Below are 27,657 nucleotides of genomic sequence, written 5' to 3'. Positions count from 1 at the left end.
TTTGTAGGACTTGGAGACAGGCTTCAGGACAGAGAGAACTGGCCTGAAGAGAAGACGCTCGGGGCAGAGAGGCCCAAGGCAGCTGCAAGCTGAGGAAATGAAGCCCAGGGACACATTCTCTGTGATGGACAAGGGAGACCAGCCTTTCCCAGGCGATGCCTCGCTCAACCACGCTTGTTCTAGAAGGAACCTGGCAGGTGGGGCACCAAGAATTCAGAGTTAGTGGGAACCCAGAGCAAAACGTAACCATGGAAACGTGAATGCCCACAGAGCATCTGGAGTGACTGAGGAGAAACAGCTTCCCCACGATATGCGAGAGAGGAGTGCAAGCCATTTTATTTAACTATGAAAGCAACGTGGAGCCTGAGTTCAGAGGCACTGGGAGACACTCAGCTGAGTAACACCTGCTGTGTCTTAAAATCATCCTGTAGCTTGAACTACATCACTGGCCAGTCCGATCCGAGCATTCACCTGCCACGTGCCTCCTGTCCTTTCATGTGAAGTTATGATGATCGAGCCTCCTGCACGGTTTTGTTACAGAGAAAATGAGTGTCGCTGGCCACGTAGGGAGTTATCAAGTCAGACGGTGATGGAATGAACACAGAATTCATCCACAAACATGCAACCACGCAGAAGCAAGCAAAGCAAACAGTCTCAGCAAAAGCTCAGCTGTGACGCAGGATTGCAGATGGTCGTTCGTGATCACAGAGTAAATGTTTACTTTTAAACATAAACATTAAGATATTTTGTCAAAATGTTACAAACCCAAAATGAAACAGGTGAAAAATAGAGCTCGTCACCCAGCTACGAACCAGCATTAAAGGGTGTTTCCGGTGCTTCTGGCCCCACCAGAATTCAAGTTGGAGATGAAATCAGTGAAGTTTTGTAGATTCTCACAGTTCACCCATAAGCCTCCAGTGAAGAGGCAGACGACTGGGTCATTGTCAGAAGAATGAGATCAAGCATCCAGTGCATCGTAGGTGCCACCCGACCTCCATAGCCTCCTGGTCCTTATCTGCAAAACGGCAACACTGATCTTTCACCAAGAGTTGTCGTCAGGAGTAAACAAGCTGGTGTACGTCAAGGTGTCCAGCATCGCGCAGTAACACAGTAAATCGCGAGGCCCAGTAAACGTGCTTTCCAATGCACTTTCTATGGGAGTCACGTTACTTTGGTTAACCACCTTAGATTCTACTTTGATACACTTGGGAATTCAATCAGTACTCATTCGTATTTCTGATTTAGGAAAAAATGAGTTGTTCAAGAAAAAAAATCACAGGAGTTATTAGGCCCTTTGCTCTGCGATGTCTAGTGATAGAACATTTAGATGTTCGCTCAATCCTGTCTGAGTAACTTCTCAGCAGAGAGTGTATCACCTCATGAAGCAAGCCGGCCTATCGCCAACACTCGAGCCCATCAAAGACATAAGCAAGAGAGGGTACTGGAGTTTCTCACCCTCCTCCCGCTGTCCATGGTCCTCAATTGCTGGGAAAAACCTGGCCGCCCCTCGTTTTCCTCGTAGGTCGCAGAGCTGTCCTTGGGCTCAGGCTGCCTGTCGTTACGAGACCAGAGGAGGCGAAATGAGATGTTAAAGGGCCCTTAACTTTCTCCCTAGAGCGAGTCCAGAGCAGGGGGCTCCTCACACTTTTCACACCAGTGACAAAGGCCGCATGAAACCCTTCCCCAAGTTAGGGTCATGGTCCCTTTACTGCTCTTGGACTTAGACTTTGAATGTTCCCAGTCTGAGCTGTTACCCACTCCAAAATCTGAAACCCTTTCCTCCTTTGGGAGGAAGAAGAAAATGTGCCGCTTTCTCCAGGTCTTTTCTGGGCAGTACTGGGCTCAGCTCTGCAGCCCCCACTGTCCAGCTGCTCCCCTGCCCCCGGTCAGGCCACGCCTCCCTTCCCGCACCTCTGATGACTTACCTGCAGCTTCCTGTACACACAGGGGCCGGGCTGTCAGGAATACACCTGGGCGATGGAGGTCTTGGGAGGAGGCAGGGAAGGGTGGCACCCAGAGACCAGAGACTGCGCCCTCCAGGATGGGACACTGACGTGTCCACCACCTCGAGCATCAGGGCTGCAGACAGGAAAACCCAGTGGGACAGGAGGCTGCAGAAGCTTCCTCCATGCTCTCTGCATTCTTGGGTCAAAATCAAGATCAGAGCCTAAAGGCTATTTATGACCATTTCAAATTTATACCATTTTTATAAGACATAACTCTTTTGTAATGGCACATTAATCACAGACATTAGAGAGAGAGAGAATACCAAAAGCCATCTAATTCTGGCTGCTCATCCCAATTACTCTCCAAGCTTTATTATTGGCAGGGTCTGACCCGTCTTATTTTAAATTATTCCAGCACCTCACCTCATCACTATTTTTTTTTTTTTTGGAAATTGTTTCTCATTTTAATAGCCTCAACTGAAGCAAAATTTCTAATCTGGAGTCTAAAATTTTCTTTTGCTTGGTGTCAGGCCGTAATTCTTGATTACACCGTGTTGTCTTTTTTCACACCAGGGGAGTATAAACGTGAGAGCCAACTTTGGGAGACAACAGCGGGGCGCCACCTGGTGGCAGGAGACCGGGACAGCGTCGTCCCTTTACAAAGCAAACAGCGGTTCTTAAAAAATACGGCGTTGATCTCACTCTGCTCCTCCTCAAAATCCCCCAGGGCTCTCTGCCGTCCCCAGGACAAAGTTCCACTTGCTATGCCTGGGACTCGAGGCATATTGCAAACTGGTTCCTAGTTAATATTTCTAGCCTTGACTGCCATTATTTAATTATAAAGAAAACTTACACAAAGAATGAACCAAACTTGAATTTTCTTAAAACAGTCTTTGTTGACATTCATTACCATTTAAGAATGTGCTTTTTCTTATTATAATGTTAACTCAGTTTTAAACATGTGCAGTGAATGACAAGCAGAAAAGGAAGGAAGAAGACAGGGAGGGAGGGAGGAGAGAGAGAAAGAGAAAGAGGAAGGAAGGAAGGAAGGAAGGAAGGTGGGAAGAAAGGATTCCAAGGACACAGTTAAAAAGTTAAATCAGAGAATTACAAACTGCCAATTTACATCAGGAGAGAAATGCTTAATATGGCTAATAGTGAAAGAAATGTAAGTTTTAACCCCAGTAATATGCTACTTATTAACCTATCCATTAAAAATTTTAAAGACCATTATTTTATAGGTATATACGATTTCTTAGCCAACACCTTATTAGTAAGTAATTAGCTCATTTACAATTTTCCCCTCTGTGCTTTTTCTGTCCTCTCCCTGGGACACATTCTATCACTGGAAGTTCTGAACGCAGCAACAGGTGCATCCGGTGTTCCAAGCCGCCCTCCAGAATGTCTGTGTGGCCCCCCCACACCCAGGGCTGGCGGGCACAGGGGTGTTATGTGCACTGCACGACGTTTCCTGGCCAGGAAGAGTCTTGGCGGATAGGAGAGCGGGGAGGCTGAAATCTGGGAGCTTTGCTTGCCAAGCCCCAGGCCCTGTCAGAAGCCTGGTCTCTTTTCATCTCTGTTATTTTCATTAGCAGCAACGCTGAGACGTGCCGTCCTGTCTCCAAGGTCTCTGTATCCGCAACGGCTGGTGGAGCTGCGTCATCAGCTGTGCAAACTTAGCTCTCAGTGACATGACCTCTTACTCCCACAACGTAGGGACTCATGTTTGTATCAGGAAATGTATGAAATTATTTTTTGCATTCTAATTCAATTATGTATTTGTCTTATACACAACCAGTTGTCCCAACATCATACATTGAATCACATATCATTATTAGAAAACTGCCTTTTCCCATATATGGCTTCTTGAATATCACTGCTAAGGTATTTCATTATCAATGAAAATCTTATATCATTTTTCTTATTTTAAAAAAGTCTTGTTGTATGTGGAATCTAAAAGAAAAAAGAAAAAAAAAGACACTATGAACTCATCTACAGAAACAGACTTGCAGACATAGTAAACAATCTTCTGGTTACTGGGGAAAGGGGGTGGGAAGGGATAAATTTGAGGGTTTGAGATTTGCAAATGTTAGCCACTATATATAAAAATAGATTTTAAAAAGTTTCTTCTGTACAGGACAGGGAACTATATTCAATTTCTCATAATAACAAACAATGGAAAAGAGTCTGAAAAGAAAAAACATATATGTATGTGTATGTATAACTGAATTGCCTTGCTGTACACCTGAAACTAGCATTGTAAATCATATACACTTCTATAAAAAATAAAATTAAAAAAATAAAAAATTAAATTAAATTTTGGTTATACAATAAAATAAACATATCCTGGGTCAAAAAAAGTCTTAGCCATTTTAACACATTATTTATATTGATACATTTTGGAGTAGTTTAGTTGGAATTTTTATTGCAATTATATTTATATTTACACTTAATTTTAGAAGAAATAAAATTTTTATTACATTCTGTTTGCCTTCTAGGAAAAAAGATTTCCTCTCATTAAATTCTGTTTTTATGACACTCAGTGATATCTCATAGTTTTCTTCGTCTAAGTCCCGCACATTTCTTGTTAAGGTTACTTACGGGTCTTTTAAAACATTTTCTGTTTATTACTAGGATCTGTTTTTTATTATATTTTATAAGAGGTTATTGCTGGCATATAGGAAAGTTATTGATTTTTAAATAATTTTCAACTAGGCTTCTCATATTTTTTTTTAAGTTATGTTAATCTTTCAGATGCTCGCTTGGATATTCCAGATACACAAGCGTCGTCCACAGAGTGCAGACGCCTGGCCGCCCGGAGGCAAGCACAGCCCCAGCACTCATCTCCCTGCACCCCCTTCACCTCCAGCTCCTCCTCCCAAAGGTTAAATAACACAGCAGTTTAACTGCAACACCCAGAGAGAACTTGTGCCTGACTGTGCACCTGTCATTTAGACTCACGGTAGGAACAGGTCTGGTTTAGTGTAACTGTTGGTAAAAACCGCTGACAAATCACTGGAGCCACCCCCACCCCCAGCCTGCCCAGAGCCATTTCACTCCTCCTGGCTCTGCTGTAAACAAAGGAGCAAGCTTCCGAACGGTGGGTCGACCAGATGTCCCTGCACTCAGCAGCTATGCTCTGAAAGTGCCTTCAACATCTAGCTGGATGCTTTCCTGAAGTACAAGGCTGTGACAACTGTCACTGCAATCCTGTTAGTAACATCACTTCACGTCCACCAAACAGCCAATCGTGTTGCTCCGGGCAGGACGAGCACACAGCAGACCCTGTGACATGAGAAGTGGGTGGAGGCGGCCCTGACCAGTTACCTGCTAGACACACTCTCCTCACCCCAAGTGCCTTAGAACTCCCCTGAGAACGGAGTTAGTGGACTGAGAGCCTTGCTGACGGTCTCAGCAAACCTCCAGGACCAGTTCTTCAGTGCATCTACCAGGTGAGTCTGCCTTCCTTGGCGATTTTCATGACCTGTAAACTATGAACTGTGTTGGCTCCACTATATTTATAAGAAAAGAGTACTTTTCAAATAAAAATGTGTGCCTGCTGTAGTAAGAAATTCCCACCGCAGTTACGTAAATCCCCACAAATCGCTGCCTCTACCTCTGTTTTAAAACCAGACCAGGTACTCATGTGTTTCTACGTACCTACTAGATGGGGCTCCCCAAGCACAGAGGTGGGGTCTTTGGATATTCTACACAGTCTTCGACACATGACAGGTGCTTAGGTCCAGGGTTTTTGAAGGGAAAGGCAAGGCAGAAGAATATAAGGAAGCAACTGGCTAAAAACAGGCCAGCTTTACAGATTCAGTAGGAAAAAAATAATTTTGTATCCTCTTTTCTATCTTAACCACATTTACTTGGGATATAATAAATGAAAGGAAAGCATAGTTCATGCGGTAGTATTAGGCAGAGAATGTGTCTAAAGCCTTTGGACCGTCGCTCCCATGGCTCAGCCTGTGGGTTTTCAGCAAGCAGCCTGAGAGGCACATGAGCATCTGAGAGACACCAGTGGCAGATGAGGTCCTGAGACTGTGCTCTAATAGAAAGAGCTTTCCCGTGAGCCTGAAGGTGGTCATCCTTGTTTCTGAGCTTCTGAAAAGGGCCAATCTGGCTCAGATCAGTTACCCACTAAAGCAGTAGGACCTAATGGGAATTTTAGCTCTAGACTCATATCACAGACATCCAAATTCCAGCTGTGCTGTTTACGACAGCCAAGCCATGGAAGCAACCTAAATGCCCAGTGACAGGTGACTGGATAAAGAAGCTATGGTGTATATACACAATGGAATACCATTCAGCCATAAAAAAAAGAGTGAAATAAAGCCATTTGCAGCAACATGGATGGGCCTAGAGATGATTATTCTAAGTGAAGTAAGCCAGAGAAAGACAAATATCATATGATATCACTTACATGTAAAAAAAATGATGCAAATGAATTTACTTACAAAAACAGAAACAGACTCACAGGCATATAAAATAAACTTAAGGGTACCAAAGGGAAAGGTGGGGGATAAATCAGAGTTTGGGATTAGCAGATAAACACTATTTTATATAAAACAAACAAGGACCTACTGTACAGCACAGGGAACTATATGCAATATCTTGTAATAGCCTACGATGGAAAAGAATCTGAAAAATAATACATGTGTATATATATGTATTTACAACTGAATCGGTTTGCTGTACACCTGAAACATTATAGATCAACTACACTTTAAAAAAAATTCCAGCTGTAGAATTGAGGAAAAGATCAATAAATGACTTTGCTATATCTGGAAACCGTATCACCTGAACATACACACAAGCTCACTCACAGGTTCATTTCACAGAAATCACCACAAACGTGCTGCACACACAAGCCCAGACATTCGACCGTGCTTCCTTTCCCAGGTGAACCTAACAGATGGCACTGGAAGATGCAGGCTGAGATTGAGGTTAAAAAAGGAAGAGATCTGATTACCAACCACAAGCCAGGTAAATTTTCTGAGGTGACATTTTAAATCCTTTCTTCTTGTTGTATAACCTCCATGGCGTGTTTCTATCGGGACCACTGGTTTTCCAGGCTCCTTGGCATTTATTTTAGTTGTCTGAACACAGCGTTTTCAAAGGACAGAACAGACATTTAAATATACACAGGGAGACAATTTTAATCTGAGTTTCTCTAGAGAATTACATTTGGTCCCTTTTCACAGCGTCCGCGCGCCCGTCTCTAGAACCCACCCGCTAGTTAAACGCCATCAGGTCTGCCACACAGATCACTGTCATTTTACAAAATTTCGGTATCTGTCCATGCAAAGACAGTATTTTCACATTATCTATAAAATGGTCCTGGTAAAGATATTTGGGGTCTTAAATTTCATTAACTTCACTTACTTCTCTGTCTACACTCTTGTGTGAATACATCCCCTCAAGCAAAAAGCAGACGTTGCTTTACAGAAACATTTTGCATAAATACATTATTTTCATCGAACAGTCAATAAATTCACTTCCTTATGGCAACATTCCACCGCAGAATGGTAAAACCCATCAACTTCCTGCCAATATGAACATTTTTCATAACAAGTACGTGAAGAGAAACCATCAAAGATTAAATTTATGTCTCGGGGGCAGTTACATCACTCTTGACGACTCGTGATGTGTGAACAAAGCACAGGAACTTCCAGCATCCAAAAGGAGCGGTTTTACCGTGGCCAACACACTTTCCTGGAGAGTAAACCTGTGTATATTTAAGGCATAAGTCTCAAAACACAAGGTAAGCATTTTAAAGAACATTTTGTATCAGGGTCATGTCCCCACTAAGGTGAACTGCCTTTACATTTTCTGTTTTTTCATGTTCAAGTGAGAACAGGGAATCCTAGAAATAGCTCATGAGGTCATTTCCTATAATGGTGGTCTAGGAAATTGGAACTAACTCTCTGTCTAGAAACAAACTGAAATTGCTGGATGAAATATACAAACGTCTTCTTAGAAGCATCAGGCAGCTAAGATGATATGCAATTTAGCCAGATCTGAGGGGTAAATTTGAATCCAGAGAAAAGGTGGGCACCGATGTTCCTTTCATCTGAAGGCTTTGCTACTTGGAAACTCTGAATTTTGGTTGGAAGAGGCATACAAAATATGGGAAACAGAAATCAAAATCTAAGATCTGCTCAAGGTGGAGGGTCTCAGAGGAGACTGAGGCCACAGTGGACCATGAAAGTCAACCAGGTTAGCCACTCAAATTGACATCCCCCAAGAGGCCCAAAAACTCATGAATTTAACCAGATTCCAGATAGACGAGGTGCTGAACATAAACACTGAAAATCTTCCTGAAAGCAGTGGTTCCCCAACTTAAGCATCAGAATCACACAGAGAGTTGTGAAAGCACATAAACGCTGGACCTCAGCCCCATGCTTTCTGATTCAGTAGGTCCAGCATGGAACCCGGGAACTGACATTTCCAACAAACTCTCAAGTGATGCTGAAGTTGCTGGTCCAGGGACCACACCTGGAGAACCACCGTTCTAGATGGACACACCTACATCCTAGGCCTCAAGTTATCTCAACAAAAAAAAACGTTCACAAGGATATCGAGCAGCATATGGTAAGTGATAAATAAGCCCTCGAGGAAATAAATAAGAGTGAAAGTCAAAAGCAAGCCACACAACTTCGAATACTGGAATTAACAATAACAGACCATAAAACCGCTAACAATTAACTGATCGGTTAATTCACTTCATCAACATCTGTAGTTTAAAAACGAGAGTCAAGCTTAAAACACCTGGGAAACAGGGGCGGGGCGGAGCTCAGAGGTAGACGGTGTGCTTAGCATGCACAAGGTCCTGGGCTCCAACCCCAGTGCCTCCATTAAAAAATAATAATCAAAAAATAAATAAACCTAATTGCCTCCCCCATCCTAAAAAAAAAAGCAAGAAAACAGTGTTTTTTAAAAACACAGGAAATAGAAAATTGTATAGTAACAGCACAGATTTGAAAAAAAATGCAAATAGATATCCTGGAAATGAAACAGCAATTAAGCAAATGAGACTAATGACAGATTAGATGAAGCTGAAGGGAGAATCAGTGAGCGGGCAGACAGGTCGGAAGGAAGAGTCTGGGTCAGGAGTCAGGAAACTACAGTCCACAGGCAATTGCTGGCCCGTTGCTTATTTTTTAAGTAAAGTTTAATTGGAACACAGCCATGGTCATTTATTTACACGTTGTCTGAACCCTGAACTGGGGTTAGGAGAGAGTGAGACACCGCGGAGGCAAAGCTGAAGGAGGCATCCACGCGCAGGCAAGTGCCGACTCTCCACTTGTTCCGCCCTGAACAGTGTCTTCTTAACCGTAACCCCTTGACCCGCTCCTGGCCTTGGGGACCCCCTCCTGGCCCTGGAAGAAGGCACGAGAGGGCCTCCTGAGGGGTAGATACATGGAGCTATCCATTTTTGCTGTAATGATTACATTTGTGAAGTTTTCTGTGTTTATTTCAGTTTCAATTTTTTTTTTTAAAGAAATGCTCTTCTAAGTCAGGTTAAAGATGAAATAACAGCAAAAGGGAGAAACATTTGTAAGTCGATAACAATGAAAATACTGCCTATCAGGGGAAGCGGGATGAAGTTAAGGAGCCGACACTTCACGCATGTGCTGGTGAAGCAGGCAGGACAAGCGTACGTGATCGGGCACCTGTTCAAGGGCAGCAGATCTGGGGCGCGGGCGTTCTGCTACCGCGCTTCAGCCTCCAGGAGCCCGCGGCCCCCGGCCCAGCGTGACACGCACGGCAGCATCCCCAGCAGCACTGCTGCACTGCAGGGCTGTGAGAATGACTGAATCACAGCCACGGGCAGAAGCACAAGCCAGCCTCACACACGTAGCGCTGCCCAGAAGCAGCAAAGGAGAGTAACCCGCACCATCTCATTCCATGTGTAGGAAACTCCAGAACAGGCACAACTTCAGTCAGAGCTGAGAACTTCCTCGAGGTGAGGGGGGAAGGAACAGAAGGAACAGAAAGTGATCTTCTCTTCTTACAATAGCTTATTTCTTAATACGGGTGAAGATTACACAGTATTTGCTTTTTAATTATTTATGAAACTCTGCATTTGTTTTTATGCACTTGTCTGCATATATTTCAAATTTTTTAAAATGTTTAAATAAGAAAAAAAGAAAAGCCATAATATGGGGATTAACTGAATAAAAGAGGATTAAGACAGAGTTCTCCCGTGTAACTGCAGACTTTGGCTATACTTCTGAAGTCACAGGCTACCATGGCGTCACATCGGACAATGTGCTGGTGACTGAGGTCCTTGAAACACCAGCGTTCGTGAACCTGAGGGAAGAGCGGTATAATGGGGATGCGTGTACTGCTCTGACGGGTGGCCTCAACAAACATGGGAAATGACCTACTAACGTGGAAAATACAGCACGCACGCAAACGGCACAGAGCGATATGATGGAAATGCACGTACCACTCGCCCAGCTGCGGTATTTATCAGCATTTTGCACACCAAGTATTCCCCCCACCCCTCAAATTCTTTTTCTGAGTATTTTAAAGGAAAACTCAGATATGTCGTTCATCTGTAAATACATAAGCAATTCATTTTAACAAATAAAAGCAGGTTTTAATATCACCACCGCGGCATCATCGTCATACCAAAAGTTCCAACAATTTTTTAATATCATTGATACAAGTTTAATTGTCCTTTTATCTCAACAATTAATTTTTTAGTTGTTTTCTCTGAAGCAGGATCAAAAATAAGGTCTACACTCTGCATTTCATCTTTAGACTCTTTACTCTGCTCCTTAACAACCCACTCCCACTTTTTTTTTTTTAATGCCATTGCTCTATTGTAGAAAACAGATCATTTGCGCTGAGAAGGGCTCAAGTTCTGGGTTTGGCTGTTGCCTTGTAGTGCTGATAATCTTTTTCGTTATCTGCCTTTTTTTTTTAAATTTTTGTAACTATACAAACTTACCTTCCGATCTTGATACCATAGCATTCAGGTGCAGAAACCATTATCTGCCAGGGTACACATGAACACTCACTTAACACCCTAAAGGAAAGAAAGAACACTTTCAAAAAAAAAGTCATTCAGTTGACAACGGTCAGGTCTAAACCACTGATTTGATGCAATCATAATTGCATTGCTATAGATCTAAATCTAGTTACAGAAAAGACTTCAGAACTAATGGACTTTCCCACTCATTATGTTTAGGATAATGAACTCTTTTCCAATTAACTGTTATTCCTAAACCCTAAATCAGTCTTCCCTGTGCACTCAGGAAATCCCATTTGCAGCACAAATCGAGTAATTCATAGAGCAGCGTTTCCCACTTGTGGACCCCATACTGCGCCTTCATCAGATTCACAGGATATTGATTCTAGATAAATTGAGAAACAGAATTACCACAAGCTTTTAAATAATAAAATAAATAACCCTACTTAAATTAACAATATTAAAAATATTTTATGTCAGTAAGATAGATGACATTACTTGAAATTTTTTCACCAACTTATTTATCTTAGGCCTAGTAACCAATAACCTGGGATTGCAAATCAGGCCCTGTATCCAGTTAATTACTTCATTTATTCTTCATTTCTACCAATTCAGAAATTTTTAATGTATATTAAGACTTAAGAAACACAAGTTGGCTAAAATGAATTTTAATGTTTTGTGTTTCTGCCTTATAGTTTTAGGTATTTGGATCAAACATGAAATACATCCAAATTATTAGGAGATTTCACACTAAATACCAGGTCCTTTGTGCTAAAAGGCGCTGAATTAATTACAACATCATATTCAAAAGCATTTTACCGATCAGGAAGGGGCACAGGGGTAAACATATTTCGAATTCTCATTTTCTGTATTTATTTATGCAAAATGTTTCTTCATGTTCTGTTGCGGTATTTAAACTTGTTTTTAAACTATATCACACGTTGTCATTCATTTTTTTTTAATCTGACAAGCGAAGAAGACATTTGCGGGCTGAAAAAGAACCACATTCTTGACAATCAAGCTGCGTGCACCAATTCAGACAAGAAATCTGTTGTCTTATCATCAACACTAAGATCGTGTTGTCACTAAAGTAATACATTCAGACCATTCAAGGTACTACATGTGATTCTGAGAAACGTCACAAAGCAAAAGTGCCTGAACTCACAGAAACAGATCTTAATCTTTTACTGGTGCTGTGAATCTGTAAAGACATCTCATCTCTCAGCTGAAAAGCTCCCAGGAGCAACCTTCTCCTTGGCAGCTAGCACACTTCAGAGGGGAAGCTGAGTCTTGTCTTCACGTCCAGCCTGCATCTTTGAACTGCAGCCTGCAAAGTCAGACTCTCAGTGGCCACGATGACCCTCAGTCACAATGTCTGCTCTCTACTTGGACATCAAATCCAGAAGGGCACACTGCCAGCTCCTGGCTGGGTAGCTGACATGTAGATGCTCACCATTTTATTTGCCTGTCAAAACCCTACTTGGGACAAACATAGTGACCTCTGCTTGTTATGTATACCAAACACCTTCTCTAATCATAGTGAGAAAGGTCACTGTGTATTTCCCCACATACTAACTGAAAATGGATTCACATCAGGACCTCCCTCACTGATTGAACAAAATATTGATCATATGTACAGATAGTCACTCTTGCACGATGTGTGTCATTGACACCCATCTGACTGTCTGCTCCCAGTGTTCCCTTCACACAGGATCTTCCGGCCAGGTAAGTGTCCTTTCTCTTACACAGAAGGGCCACAGTGCCTTTGCATGAGCTTGTCCCTCGGACCCAGGGGTGGAGGGTGCTGCTCTCTATTTCACAGGGCCACTTCCTCTCATCATCTTGATCTCAGTTAAAAGCCGCTCCCCAGTAACATCTCAAGCTGTAGTACCACACTCCCAGTCACTTACCATCACATCCAGGAAGGGTGCTAAATGTTATTCAATGATCTCATTTGGAAGTTTGAGATTTGTTCATGTTAACCACTATATGTAAGAATAGATTTTAAAAAAGAACAAATTTCTTCTGTGTAGCACAGGGAACTATATTCAATATCTTGTAATAACCTTTAATGAAAAATAATATTAAAACAAATAGATGTGTGTGTGTGTGTGTGTGTGTGTGTGTGTGTGTGTGTGTGTGTGTATACATATATATATGCATGACTGGGACATGATGCTGCACACCAGAAACTGACACACTGTAACTGACTATACTTCAGTTAAAAATTTAATTTAATTTAAAGTAAATAAATAAATGTATGCTATTTAATGCTCTCTAAAGCACGAGCACCAGTCGGAAGGGGTGCAGGCTGCAGGCAGCAGGCAAAGCGAGACTGGAGCATGGCTGCTGAGCGTTTACCCCACCAGCATGAAGCTCTCTGGTCTCTTCAGAGCACTTGTCACTTTCTGAAATTAACCTTGACTTGGCTGTTGCCTGGCTCCTCCCAATAAAGACCAGAGCTTTCTTCACCATGAATCCCCAGTACCTAACAGTCTGTCACGTGTCACCTGCTGTTTAGCAGGTGTTAAATGTGGACCTTGGTCAGCGCCTGACTTTGCTCGGAACAGCACCACTGTGGATGGAGTCTTGACCGTTTCCGTTTCTCACGTGCCACGAGCAGCAGCGTTAGATTATCTCACATAGGAAAACCTCCTTTTGTTACCGTCTAGGAAAAACCCAGTGAGTCTGCCAAGCAGGCGACTCAACTTTGCTTAAAGACGGATGACGCAAAAGCATCAGAGGTTCCCTAAGATTCTTTGACGCACCTGACAGCCCGATGAGCTCTAACTGGTCCACAGACCCTGGTCACTCCTTCTGAGGACCGTCAGTGGACCGTGGACCGCGCATCCATAAACACTTCCACAGAGCACAGTTTGACTTCGAGTCAGTAAGTGTCCACATTTCCACAAGTGCCAAATTAGGGGCTTTCCTTCTAAATTTCGTATCATTTGTCTTATATGAAAGATGAGTAAAACCTAAGAAAGTAGTAAGATTACGTTTACTTAAATGGTATGGAAGAGACCACGAGTGTAATCAGAAGGTTCAAAAAATTTTTAATAATGATTATGAGAGTTTATATTTAAACTACACATAAAAACAGTAGACACAAAATTTACAAAATGCTTATAAAGTACCAAACCCTCTCCTGAGCTTTCTTCGTCTGCAAATAAGGGTAACAGAACCTACTTGAGGCGGCGCTGTGAGGGGTAGGAGGCACGTGAAGCATTCAGCACGCTGCCTGGTAACGCAGCAGGTGCTCAGTAAATGCTGTTACTCCTAATGATTTCAGCAATCCACAAAGACAGACCTGAAGTACAAACCCTAACAGCTCCAGGAGTTTGTGATCTCGTTATCCCAGGAAGGCTGTAGAAGTCGTCACAGTCAAAGACGGGGGAATAAAGTACCAGCCCTCCCCGTCTTCGGTCTCCCCTAAAACGGTACCTTCAGGAGGAGACGTCAATGAACAACTCATCTGGGGAGAGCTGCACTCTTCAGGCCTTTGTCAGAATCACATAAGCACTGGGACATTAAAAATAATGAAAGGGGACTGGGAGCAGTATCTTGCTGGAGTAAGATTTAGTTATTTTTTACAGAACAAAGTAACCTTACTAATATCATCCAAAATCATAGACGCACAGGGCTATAGGATCCAAAGAAACAGTCATGAACCCTGAATCCAAAAAATCCAAGAACCAGCTAGGGCCGTGTGCACACGTGCACACGTGTGCACATGCAGACACATGCATACTTACGTAGTCCCTTATCTACTAGGCTCTTTTAATGTGTTTTGAAACGTTTACTGGAGAAAACAGTGAAACATATGCAAAAGGAAGGACAGTAAAGTAAACATGCGCATCTACTAGCCAGCTTCAGTAATTATCACCTCATGGCCAGTCTAAGCTAATGAGCTTTTAACTTCTTTTACATTTTAAGAGGACTCTATAGGGACTTAAATAGTTGGAGGGAAAAAAAACAATGACCAAAGTATTCCAGAGAAGGAAGCGATGTCCTGCCTAGCCATGGCACATACCGACTTCCCTGGGCTGCAAAATATAAAACAAACAGTTGCAAAAGCCTCTTTCAAATAGACGTGGAATGAACCATAAACAGCACAGAACTGTGTTCCAGCCTCACAAAAGACCAGTAAAATTGCAGGCACTTGAAATGCTCCAGAGAGAGTTTATATGTGCCCCGAATAATTTTTAACTACAGTATGATTTAATGCTGGAATGGGATTCTATGGGAAGCTATTAATTTCCATCTGTGCTGCTCATTAAAAACATCACTGACATCCATTTACCTCTGGGGTATGAGCTGTCACTTAAGTATCTTTCTGTATCATTCACTTATTTCTGTATTAAGTCAAATCACACCACACGGAATCCAAGTAGTTCTACTGAATTCGAAGTGATTTAATCAAATTCCAAATGTAGGAGTGTGTTAATGTTTCTAATTTGTTGTAAGTGTCGTTAATTTGCTAAGGATTCGCATACAATGAGGTGATATGTTTTTACGGAAAAAAACAGCAATCGATAATTTCCTCTGTCTTTGTCAATGTGACCGTCTTCCAGAACATGTAAGTTCATCAGTTCTGATTATTAAAACAGCTCCTGCCCCTGCTGATTTCCCTCGATTCTATACATGAGACGGGCAGACCGTCCACACTTCCCCCCAACTCTCCTTCCAGCTCAGGGAGAATTCATGGAGCTGTAACTGGTTCCCTGGCCCAGGAATCACCTGACTCGTGTCAGCTTCTTCCCGTTTATGTAAGCTTCTCTGATCTTGGACACGCTCAGATTAGCAAACACTACTTTACACAAATTCTCCTTACACACAAATACACATCCTGCCAAATCAATTCTTACGACTTCTAACTGCTGTTCAATTATTTGAAAATGTTTTCTTTCCTTCTCTTCTGACATTTTGTGAATTCAAAGAACATTATTCTCAATTATGGCTCGTAAATGTTAGTGGGGTGGTTGGTGTGTACCCGCAGCATGAATCGCGAAAAAAAAAAAAAAAAAAAAAAAAAAAATATATATATATATATATATATATATATATATATATATATATATATGTATATGTATAGTAAGGAACAAATATCACTCTCTGAAACTTTAAAATTCCCCTGAAGTTATCTTTCAAGTGACTGTCATCTTCCTTACCATCCTTTGGTAATTAATCTGTTTTTCCTCAAATGCCAGCATATAAGGAGAAACCTGAGTTTGTATGTTTACACAAATCTGGCCTTGACTCACAGCGAGGCACTGCGGGGCCGGGAGGGCTCAGTGCTGAGCAAATCCAGATGTGGTCCCTGAATAACCGAGGCTGCAGGTCAGTGCAGAAAAGAAACAATCAAATATTCTCATCTTGGTCCTAATCTTTAATCTAATGAGAATCCAATGAGGAGTTTTAACTGTGAGGGGGTGTGTGTGTGTGTGGGTGTGCATACAGAGAAGTGACATGGTCAAATACGCATTGCCAAAAGACTGTGATGGTTTCGAGAGGGAGAAACCTTAAAAATAATTTGTATTAACTTGTACTTTTTTGGTCTTATCACTCGCACTAGAGAAAATACGTTCTCTTTCGTGTGAATATAAATTTTTCATCTCTGTGTGTGCAAAACTGTTTTAGCTGAGCCAGTCTAGAAAACTAGCCAAAGTTTTGGCATTGTTTGTAAGACACAGCGCCATACAGGTACCAGATACCTGACAAAAAGACGAGGAAAACCACCAATCACTACGCACCTGCTGTTTCTCTAGGCAATGTCTTAGATATTTACATAGCCATCAAATTCTAGAACGTTAAGAATGTAGTTTCGTGACTCCATGATACAAAAATACAATTATTTATTACTTTTTTGAAAATTAGTATTTAATTGATTGAAATAACTCTTGCTTCCAAAAGAGTAAGCCCACTTTAAGACAAACAGGACCAAAATGTAGCCTATCTATGCACACTATACTTAAGACAAAAAAAAAATCACTAGTCAATCTTTATGAAGTAAACCAGTTTTGAGTCTCATGAACACATACAATTATCTACTCTGACTTGTAAAATGGCAAAATTGTCTCCATAGAAACTCAGAAACTTGGAAACTTGGAGCTGTAGGCTCCCAGAAAAAAAGACTGCATTTTATTTATCTTATTATTTCAGGGCCTAACAAAGGGTTTAGAACAGTCTTAATTAATGTTTCTGATTTTACTACGTAACGTGTCTTTCAGGGGTCTATTGTGGTTACGACTTCAGATTTAATTGTATTATGCCCAAAATAAAGCTTTTCGTGAATAATTAGTTAAATGTCTACTTAAAATAGATTATTTGAAATAAATCTGTTGACTGTCTAGTCAAATATTTTTAAAATAATAGGCACTTAACATTCTTATTTATCTTGAAACATCATTGCATTTCTTCAAATACAGTGAAATGAAAATAAGTGGGCAGTTTTATTTAAATGGAATGACCTCATTGCAGGGCCACTGACGTCTCAGTTTGCCAGGACTGGGAGTTTCCAGAGACCCGGGTCGTTCAGGGATGAAACTCAGACAGCCCAGACACACAGATTCCATCACCAAACACTGCCGGCGTCACGGGCAAGTGCCGGCTGCCCTCGGTACTTGACTACGGCTGTGACTGTCCCTGTTGTGACTGTCTGTCTGTGTAACTGTGAGCTTCCTGAGCGAGGCTGAAAACTTCGCACCACAATCAGGGCCCCTTCTCTGAGACTGCAGATCGCTCAAGCTTCAGTTTGGTAAGAGGTTTTGGCCCAACTGCCTGAGTTTCCCTGTTGTCTTTTCACTATTCACAGTTGTCTCTGAAACAACAGGAGGACTTGAAACTCTGTATATTTATTCTCATCAAACAGGTTTTAACAGAATGCAGGTGACACACATACCGCCCAGCGGTCCAGACAAATTTTCAGTCTGGTCTGTGTTCCTGGCTGAGGAGTTACTGGCAAGGAGGTTTCTTGTCCTGGAACAAGCAGACAAGATACAACTCCCACATCTTCTCAGACCCCCTGGGGACAATAATTAAGTGCACGTGGCTCTTAGACTCCGCAGTGCTCACAATGAAATGAAAAGGAAGTAACAACAGGAATGCGTTGAAACGAAACAGGAGGAAAAAGATCATGAATGCATCTTCTCATCAATATTGTAAGAAAGAGACACTGGAAATTTCCAGTTTGGTTCAGCACAAGGTGTGAGCTCTGTGTGGGCAGGGGAGCCATGCAATTCGGGGCTCAGAAGGGCTGCCAAGAGTGGGTGTCTTTAACAAAGTTTCTAACAGAGCAAGTTCACGGATTTATAATAAAACAGGGCTCACAACAGACTGAGCCAACATCCAGTAAAAGCTACCTAGACTGGACCCATTAAATCTTTTCTTTCTTTTTTCTTTTAAGCCACATGTGGAGTGAATTCCAGTTTTCTACAGATTCACTGAATGTAATCAAAGCAAATAATAAATTATCTACTGTGCTGTCTAGGAACCACAAACATCCAAGACAGGATCATCCATCTCTTCCTTTTTTAAAATGAAAATTAATCAGAACAAATCCAGTGGTCTGGTGTAGTAACTCCACCCTCAGCTCTGGAACCTCTGATCAGGCGACACACTGACAGCAATGACGGGGACACGAGGTAGACAGTCCCCTGAATGTCACTCTGTATGTATTATTTGAAGAATGAGTGTGGCGTCTGCATTTGGCACATTTAAGTGCCAGACTGGTGGTGTCAGACGTGCCTGCACTTTTCAACAAAGCAGAGGGGTCTTGGGGGTCTAGGGCTATACCGACAGGAGTAGGGAACTTAATTCTAAACGATACGATCAGTGTGTGCAAACCACAGAAGAGGGTGTTCAATCAAGTCACTGGCAACTTAAAAGTTTATTTGTGTTTCTGCAACCCTGTCTCCCACCAGTGTACTTCATGGAAATGTGTTACGTTAAATGAGGAACCAGCGTTAGTCATAACACCACCCACCCCCAGAGCCTTTCACCTACAGAAATGCATTACGTTACTCAAAACAAGGCCTTGTCAGTATGCACGGGTTACACTTTGCCACAATTTAAATTTTTGAAGCTCCTCTTTCACATATCAAAAAAAAAAAAAATTCCATCAGCTCAATATGTGATTAAGTTCCTTGAAAACCTGCCCCAGGACAGGCAGCTATGCAGTGTGTTACATGCACATTACATGGCATGTTCTATGGTCAGGAGCCTGAAACAGTTTTAGGAAGTAGGTTAGTTCAGTGTGGTTAGTTACTCCTTTCCTATTCCTTTACTGAGGCTCTTTGCCCAAATGTTACATGAGGTTTTTTTTGGTTTTTTTTTTAGTATTTTCTATAAGCTTTGAGCGGCTGTTAAACTATGGTGTATGTTACACCCCAGCTTTCCTTTCAGAAAGTGGGACGCCCTTTCTGCCCTCTTTCTTGTACAGGAGAAAAGACTGGCACATTCAGAACTGAAGTCCTATATGCTATGAAAATCCATCTCAAAGAAATTATTCAGAGGCCACAAACCTTTTGTGCAACACATGGCAATATAAAAAAGTGACATTTAACACATCCGAGACACAGAGAAATCCTTCTTCAAAGGGAGCTCGGAAACACTACAGGAAGGAGCCCGGATTTAATTGGCGAGCACTTACGAGCTGCTCTCTGCAATCCTCTTTCCCTCAGATCTGACAAGAAGTCGGAGCATTCGTGAGAAACTCCTCTGAAAAATAAGGTGTCCGGATTAGGCAGCAAAACTATTAAGTGGCTTCCCTTTGTCGTGCCCTGATAGCTCGCGAGGGGCTGAGGGAGTGAGCTGAGAAAGCAGGTGGCCTGAGAAAACACCCCTAAGGTGGATCAGGACTCAGCAGCAGAGCATGCCACAAATAAATAAATAACAAAAAAAAAAAAAAATGGAGGGAAAAGCAGTAGCTGAAGAGAACAAGAGCCTCCCAGAGCGACCGGAGTGGAAACGGCTTTTGCAGCGAGACTGGGCGGACAAGAGGCGTGTGAAGGTGACTTTGTGGTTTATTCCTACCTTTAAAGATGAAAAAGATGCCATGTATAATAGTCAGTGGCAGGGTTCCTAAAAAGGTTTCCTTAGTTCGAAAACATCCTTGATCCCTTTTAAACATAATTGGAGAGCGTTTATAGGAAAACGAATTAAGGCCAGGAGGCAATAAAACCTAGCCAAAGAGTTGCTCAAACAGCTGTCCTGGAAACTAGCCCCAAACAGGTAAGACACACTTTGCAGAAGGGAGTCCAGCACAAACGCAAGATTATTTCAAGGCAGAGTTCAAATCTAGTCCTTAGAAATGAAAACTGAATAACAGAGACCCAATATGTAAGGGCACGGAAACTATTTAAGACGCTAAATCGGGATGACAAAACAGAAAGGAAAAAGGTAGTGATAATGCCTCCCCAGTGAGCAAAACACACATTCCATTAACAAACAGAAACCAGAGCGGTCCATCACGCCACAGCCCGCCGAGTCGGGATTCTAAGAACAGAAGCAGAGAAAGGATGGATCGATCTGGAAACAGTATATAGACTCACAGGTGTTTTGTACACCCTGACAGTCAGCTGGAAGAAGGTATTTTTGAGTAACTTTTTCTGTATAAGGCTCTGCTAGAATTGTTCACATTTAAGTGTGAATGTTTAAGAATTTGCATCCTGGAGAGTCAGTGAGCGTTCCATGGAATTGTTTAAGAATAATAAATAGTGCTAGCTCATAACTATTTCTGGGGACGGAAATACACCACCTGAATAAAATCCAATATATGATGAACTGATTTTGTTCGTGAACTGGAGTCCCCCTGTGGAGAATGAAAGGAGCAGAAACTCAGGAGGGGTGGAGGCGCTGCGCTGTGTGCGCAGAGGGAGGTGTGTGACTTCCCCAAGGCAATCAGTCCTCAACAGGAAATATCTCCGAGCTATGTCCTGGAGGAAGTTCAGTACCGGTCTCAGGTTCCCCTCACGTCTTTTGAGTAGCAGATCTGAAGTCAACTGTCACAAGTTGGATACAGGGTGAGATGTGGAATCATACAAAACTGTGTTGAAATTCCAGACAGATCTATTTGTGGAGTGAATCTAGGATTATATCTTTTCTGAAGAAGCCTCAATTTTCTAAAAGAGATTATAATAAACTTGCAAAACACTGCACTACTGTATTAGTAAGGATTCTCCGGAAGACAGAGCCAATAGGAGATACACATAGCCATCCCTTGGGAACCTCAGGGATTGGTTTCAGCAGCCCCCAGGGATACAGAATGCACGGTGCTGAAGCCCCACAGTCTGCCCTTCATATCCATGGATTCAACCCATCACACACCATGTAGTAGAGTAGTATTTACTACTGAAATGAAGCCACATATAAGTGGACCCATGCAGCTCAAGTCTGTGTTGTTCAAGGGTCAGCTGTGTGCTTACACACACACACACACACACACACACACACACACACACACACACACACAGAGAAATCTATTACTTGGAATTGGCTCACACCATTATGCAGCTGAGAAGTCCTAAGATCCTCAGCTGGCCAGATGGACACCCAAGAGAGCCAGTGGTACTGTCTCAGTCTGAGTTCAAACACCTGAAAACCAGGAGAGGCAATGGTGTAAAGTTCAGTCCAAGTTCAACGGCAAGGGAAAACCCATGCTCCAGCTTAGCGGTCAAGTGAAGTTCCTCTTACTCAGCCTTTTTGTTCAATCTGGGTCTTCAACTGATTAGATGAGGCCCACCCCCATGGGGGAAGACTATCTGCTTTATCCTGTCCTCCAATTCAGACATTCCTTCATCCAGAAACTGTCTCACAGACACACCCAGAATAATACTTGACTGATTATCTGCATACGCTGTGGGCCCATCAAATTGACAAAGAAAATACCACCACAATAATCAATAAAACATATAAAGGACATAACAATGCACTAAAGCACAGCTGGCACTCAGCAGACGGTTAACTGTGCTGTGGAGTTTCCAGCACAGGGGCAGCTGAAGTTCAGGCTCCCCAGCCTCACTGTCCACTATGGCTTCTGGATAGTCAAGATCTCACAGGAGTTTAATTGTGCAGGAGAAGTCAATTAGAACTAGACAGAAGGAAAGGAGAAACAGGATTAAAAAGCTCACAAAGTGAGCATGACCTGGTGAGACTGAACTTTGGGCATTAATGACGCCAGTCAGGAACAACAATGAATTCACCAGTTAAAACAAAAATGAAAGAACCAACGAGCATGTTGGTCACATCTGGGAATATATACCACAGAGCAGACTTCCATGATCTGGAGGAGAGAATTTTCTTCTCCTCTCCCTCGGAAATGTAGCTTTTCCAAAATCAGTCTTACAGCACCGTGAATGAAATGCAAAAGAAATCGAAAAAAATTTTATTCAACGAACGTCATCAACAGTCCCAGAAAATCCTAAAAAAATGTAACAGTGCTGCTTAAATTACAAACAGTTGGGTCCTGCAAATGTTATTCCAGGCTAAATAAAGATATTTCATCTTACAGGCTGAATTAAATTGTGCATTTTTTAGTCTATATTTTGCATATCACATTGAAATTAATTACCTGGGGCAGAATGGTCCCTGCCCACAGGCCACATCACCTGCACACTGTACCCAACAGCTGGGTGTAAGCTGTTACCCAATTTATATACAGAGCTGAGAAAAAGGAAATGGAGGGCTGGAGACAGGTGTCTTCATGAAATAATATTAGCAAACATTTATTACTATATGCTAGGCACATTCCAAATGTTTAAAATATTTTAACCAGTTTCAATCTTTCCAACATCCCTATGAGGTAGGTCCTGTTAGATCCATTATAGGTGAGAACAGTGAGACCCAGGTCAAAGTGACTTTTCTAAAGTTACACCACCTGGAGCGAGCACGGCTGTAACCTGAACCCACGCAGGACGCCTCCTGGCTCTGGCCTCCTACCGACTGTGAGGCACCGTGCTTCAGTCCTAGCGGAAGGCAGATTTCCAGGCACCATCTAGGAAAACAACAGGACAGGCAATGTCTTCTCACTTGTATAAATGAGTGATAGATACATAAACCAATCTGAGACCTGCTGATCATCAAATAATGATCCACGTGATTTCCACCGAGTGATTTCCTAGTTATAACGCAACAAAATAACACAAACCCGGTGGCTTAAAATAACAAAATTTTATTCTCTCACAATCTGGAGGCCAGATGCCCAAAATAAAAAGCCACTCTTCCTCTGAAGGCCCTAAGGCAGAATGCTTCCTGACTCTTCCAGTTTACAGAGACCCCAGGTGTCCCCTGAGTTGGGACAATGTGACCCATTCGTTGCCTCCGTCTCCGCAGGTCTCCTTGCCTGTGTGTGTCTGTGTGCCCTTTTCTGTCTCTTACAAGGACCCTCATTAAATTTAGGATCCACTGCAAGCCAGTATAACCTCATTTTTATCCCAATCTTAATTATACCTGCAAAGACCCTACTTCCAAACAAGATCCAAATCAGATCACATTCTGAGTTCCAGTCTGCAGGCATGTGGCGGGGTGGGAGCGGGGGGTACTATTCAGTCCACTACACTGAGGTAAACAGATCCAGCCCAAACCTGACAGGTGCATCGATATTTTAAAGCCTGATTATTCTCCCAGAAATTCACGGAAGTACTTGTTGGCCATCCCGGACGAGAGACTCCAAACTAGGGGCCCTGGGTAGGTCCAGCCCCTGTTGTTGGGAGGAAGGCAGGGAAGATTCCGGCAGGAGCTGAAGGAGGAATCCGGGGTAGTGACAGGGACTGGGGGGGAACGCAAGTAAGGTGAATACGAGGGGCGAGACTGAAAATGAGGGCAGGCTTGAACTTACACACGTTATACATTGATAATGTCTCAGCAGAGCTGGGGGGACGAAGGCAGGATGGAGGGACAGAGAGTGGAGGGGAAGTAGAGTGGAGCAGGGGAAGGGACGGGTGTCAGCAGGTGTGGGAGTGGGGACTGGACTCGAGATCAGGCTCCTATGGCCCAAGATGTGGCTTTGAGACCCCACAACCTTAGAAAGGGCTTAAAGGGAGTGTCCGGGGGTACGGAAGACCTCTCGAGACAAGCCCGCCCCGCCCCCCCCCAAGACCTCAGAAGGCCGCAGCGCCCAGCCCTGTTCAAGGACAGCTCTCCTTCCTTCGGCCTTAAGAACAGAGGATGAGATTACATGCATATTATTATATTTATATATATGTATGTACATACATACCCACACATACATGCATGTATATTTGTTCTGTATTTCTGCAAAGCATATAATTTTATTTTATACAAGTAGATTCAATTTATTTAAATGTTGTTCTCTATTCACACTTACTTTTTTTTTTTTTTACATTCAACAGTTCGGTTTAGGATCCATTCATGTTGCTAGAGGTTTATCCAGTTGGCTGTTTCTTTTTTTTTTTTTTAACTTTTCTTTTAAGTGAACTACAGCCAGTTACAGTGTGTCCATTTCTGGTGTGCAGCACAGTGTCCCCGTCACGTAACTGCTGCAGAGTGCTTACTCCGTGCTAGGAGTCCACCAGATTTAACCCAGCCATCCTGCCCCTGATGGACATTCCCGCTGCCTTCAGCTCTGTCACCACAAATGCGCTCTGAGGAACACCTTCTTGCAGGCTCTTTGATGATCCTGTAAAATAATTTCCCAGGGAGTGTGTCCCGGAGGGACGCTCTGCGTCTTGGAGGACACAGAGCATCGCTTTGATTAGGTCGTGCTAGACGACTCGCCAGGACGGGCGGAGCTTCCTCCACTCCCAGGAGCACGGGATAAAAACCCTCCGTCGGCACGTCCCTCCCATCACCTGGGCTGTCTAATAAAATGTCGCTGATATTTCATACTCACATGTACACATAAACTGCATTTCTCAAATTACTAACGAGTTTTTAAGGTTCCTCTCCTGAAAATGGCTTGTTCATATCGTCTGCCCATTTTTCCACCGAGGTTCCTATTTGCTGTTTGGTGAAGCTTGGAAGCCAGACAAAGCAACTCTGGGGCAAAGAAATGAAAAGAGGGACAGGATACAGAGAGCACATGAGTAAGGACGTCAGCGCTTACGTGGCTTTCAAAGTCCTCAGGGTAAAAAAGCTTCACAGATTAACAGGTCACCTCTCTCCACAGAGAGAATGGCCTTAAATAACTTCAAATCAGATCTTCTCTAGAGAGGCGTAGAGATCATGGACAGACTCATTGAGATAAAAGAAAGCATAAACAAAGTTGTTGTCTTTCCCAACCTAGGTGGGACGCAGTGAGTCTGAGAAAAGGCTGTGAGGTGCATTAGCCTGGAACTGACTCCCCAGCAAAGTTCCGGCATCAATTCCAAGGGACAGCCTCGGCTGGAAGAAACGCTGAGCAACAAAGCGTAACAGACAGGCTTCATTACTGCGGGGACGGACTGGACGCTGCGATGACGCCCCTGCTTTCTCGCCTGGATTCGTCTCGGCAAGCGTGGTCACAGAACGAACCTCTCTCACTTGTCCACTGTCACCGTTCAAATGCTCATGGATTGAGGTTACTTTGGCTGCAACCTCTAGTTCTTTCTAAAGCTCCTTTTCCAAGCTGCCAGTTACACAGGTCATTAAGAGAGGTTACTCAGACCAGTGGACACTGCGTCGTGTCCACTGACTCAAAGTGGGGAGACGGATGGGAGGAAATACCTGTAAAACAGCTAGCAGGGAAGGGCGGCGCTGGTCCTCACACCCACGGCTGTGACAACGGGACACTGGGGCCCAGGGGCTTTCCAGCCCATGGGCAACACATAAATGATTCACCTTCGTGAAGTCGCCTTAGTGACTTCTTGGCGAGGAGCACAGCACACGTGGGCCGAGTCATTCTTCTTCAGCGGAACAGACAGACTGCAGAAGAAGTTGGAAAGGACATCTGAGGTGGAGGCAGCCCTTCGTCAGCTTAAAGTTTAATTTTATGAACCTATTTGATGAGTTTTAATTTCCTCCTTTCAGAGTCTTCTCTAGAGAAACTGCTTAATTCACGTTGGCTTTCGATTCCTATATTAGGCTTCCTGTTCACACTAATAAATACACATTCTACCATTTTCCATTTACATGGAAAATACGTCCTGCTTTCTTACTTCTGAGCTTGAACGTCAGTATCCTGAAATTTTAGTTACAAGCTGATTTCTGTTTTAAAGCCCATGAAATGAGAGATCAAAATCTATTGTCTTTTAAAGAAAAACAATGTGACCAGCAATTAAAACACACCATCCTAACAACTCGATTTTTCTTATATTCGCACCACACTTCTTGGAATGTGTATGAAAATCAGATTACTAAGCAGGGAAAAGAAACACTGCCCTGAACTCGTAGGCTACGTCCAGCTTTCCGCCTGAGGATACAGACCCGCCATCACTGCTGCCTTTGGCCAGTAGTGAAACTACATGTTGTGTACGTCCAAGTCCCCAGTTCTCTGAACAACAGCTCTGTCCAGCGAGCAGTTTACAGGCTTCACATACGTCACCTCACGTTAACGTGGCTGATCCGGAGAGTCAGAGAGCGCCAGGCCCCAACTCAGCCTCACTTTCAATTCTCTCCCCTGCAGAACGAGGTTGGATAGAGGATGACACCCACCCAGACGTCCACAGGGAAGCTTAGCAGGGACGACCCACCTGAAGCCCTCTGCACCGTGTCCGGAACACACCCAGCGCTCAATCACTGTCCGGGTGGTCCTCGGGCGAGCTCAGAACGCCCCAGGAAGCCCCTGGCTCCAGCAGGACATACAATCAGTTGCTTCTCCATCTTCTGTCTTCACGCCCGCAATAAGCCATTCTTCCCTCTGGGCCCATGCAACTGTCATGGACAATCAGTAAAACCCCATTCTCAGTTTGTTTTACCCTCTCTCGCTTCACTGTATCCACAATTCTTGTGACATCTACCTTTCTGCCGACTCCAAGCACATCTGCCCCCGGGTGACCGGGTGTGGATAAACACCCACACCCCACGAGTGTGCTGACCGGCCCGACGTTACGTTTACACGCGCAGATCAGCCTCAATGGAGTCCTCAGAAGGGCCCGGCGGTCCTCTCGCATTTCCCAAGGCACCTCGCGCTCCACGCAACCAGACGACGACTTCACACTGTCCTCCATGAGAACCCTCAGCACGTCCTCGACGTCCTCACCCGTCTTCACGTCTTTGCTCAGACGTCTCCTCCTGGTGCTGACCCCTGACGTGGTTTGGAGCTGTGAGCACCCCCAAGCCCCAGCATCCATCCTCCTGCCGTGTGCAGTGTTTCCCCCTGTACTTTGCTCGTCTAACTTGCCGAACCATGTACTTATCTGACAGGCATAACGTTTGTTTTCCTAATAGAATGTGAGCTCCGCAAGGAGAGAAATTTTGCAAAGAAAACCCAAACTGTTTACAGCTCTAGCTTGGATCACTGCTGGGCTCACGACAGCCACTTAGCACAGACTTGTCCAATGAATCCGTCAATTTAGAAAGGACATTTTCTTGTAAAACGGGCAGAAAACTGGGAAATCAAGCACCACTGCTTCTTCAGGAATGAGGAAACACTGGGCTGAAGGTCAACACGGGGTAGGATGCGTGATAATGGATTTTTCCCACTTGGGAGATGGGTTTGGGTGATAATAACCAGAGAGACGCCAGCGTGTGGGAGATTTTGGAATCAGTCAACGTCTTAGGTGCACATGCCCTAGAAATGCGCTGCCACGCGACCAGGCAGACTGCCACTGCTGCCTTCCTCCTGAGAGG

At 43.4% G+C, this 27,657-nt stretch overlaps 1 long non-coding RNA gene across 1 annotated transcript; it reads right to left on the bottom strand.

Annotated features, from left to right (window-relative positions):
- Window positions 1-26,645, bottom strand: LOC123618462 (uncharacterized). Its single transcript, XR_006726897.2, has 5 exons — window positions 25,594-26,645; window positions 24,257-24,927; window positions 22,808-22,924; window positions 10,912-10,989; window positions 1-3,899 (listed from the first exon to the last, which is right to left on the bottom strand). It is a non-coding gene; the product is annotated as an uncharacterized LOC123618462 (long non-coding RNA).
- Window positions 26,646-27,657: the final 1,012 nt, after the last annotated feature.

This window comes from Camelus bactrianus, chromosome 31 (genome assembly GCF_048773025.1).
Source record: "Camelus bactrianus isolate YW-2024 breed Bactrian camel chromosome 31, ASM4877302v1, whole genome shotgun sequence".
In the NCBI taxonomy this organism is placed as follows: Eukaryota; Metazoa; Chordata; class Mammalia; order Artiodactyla; family Camelidae; genus Camelus; species Camelus bactrianus.
Note: the sequence above shows the minus strand (reverse complement) of the source record. Positions and strands in the feature narration are given on the sequence as shown.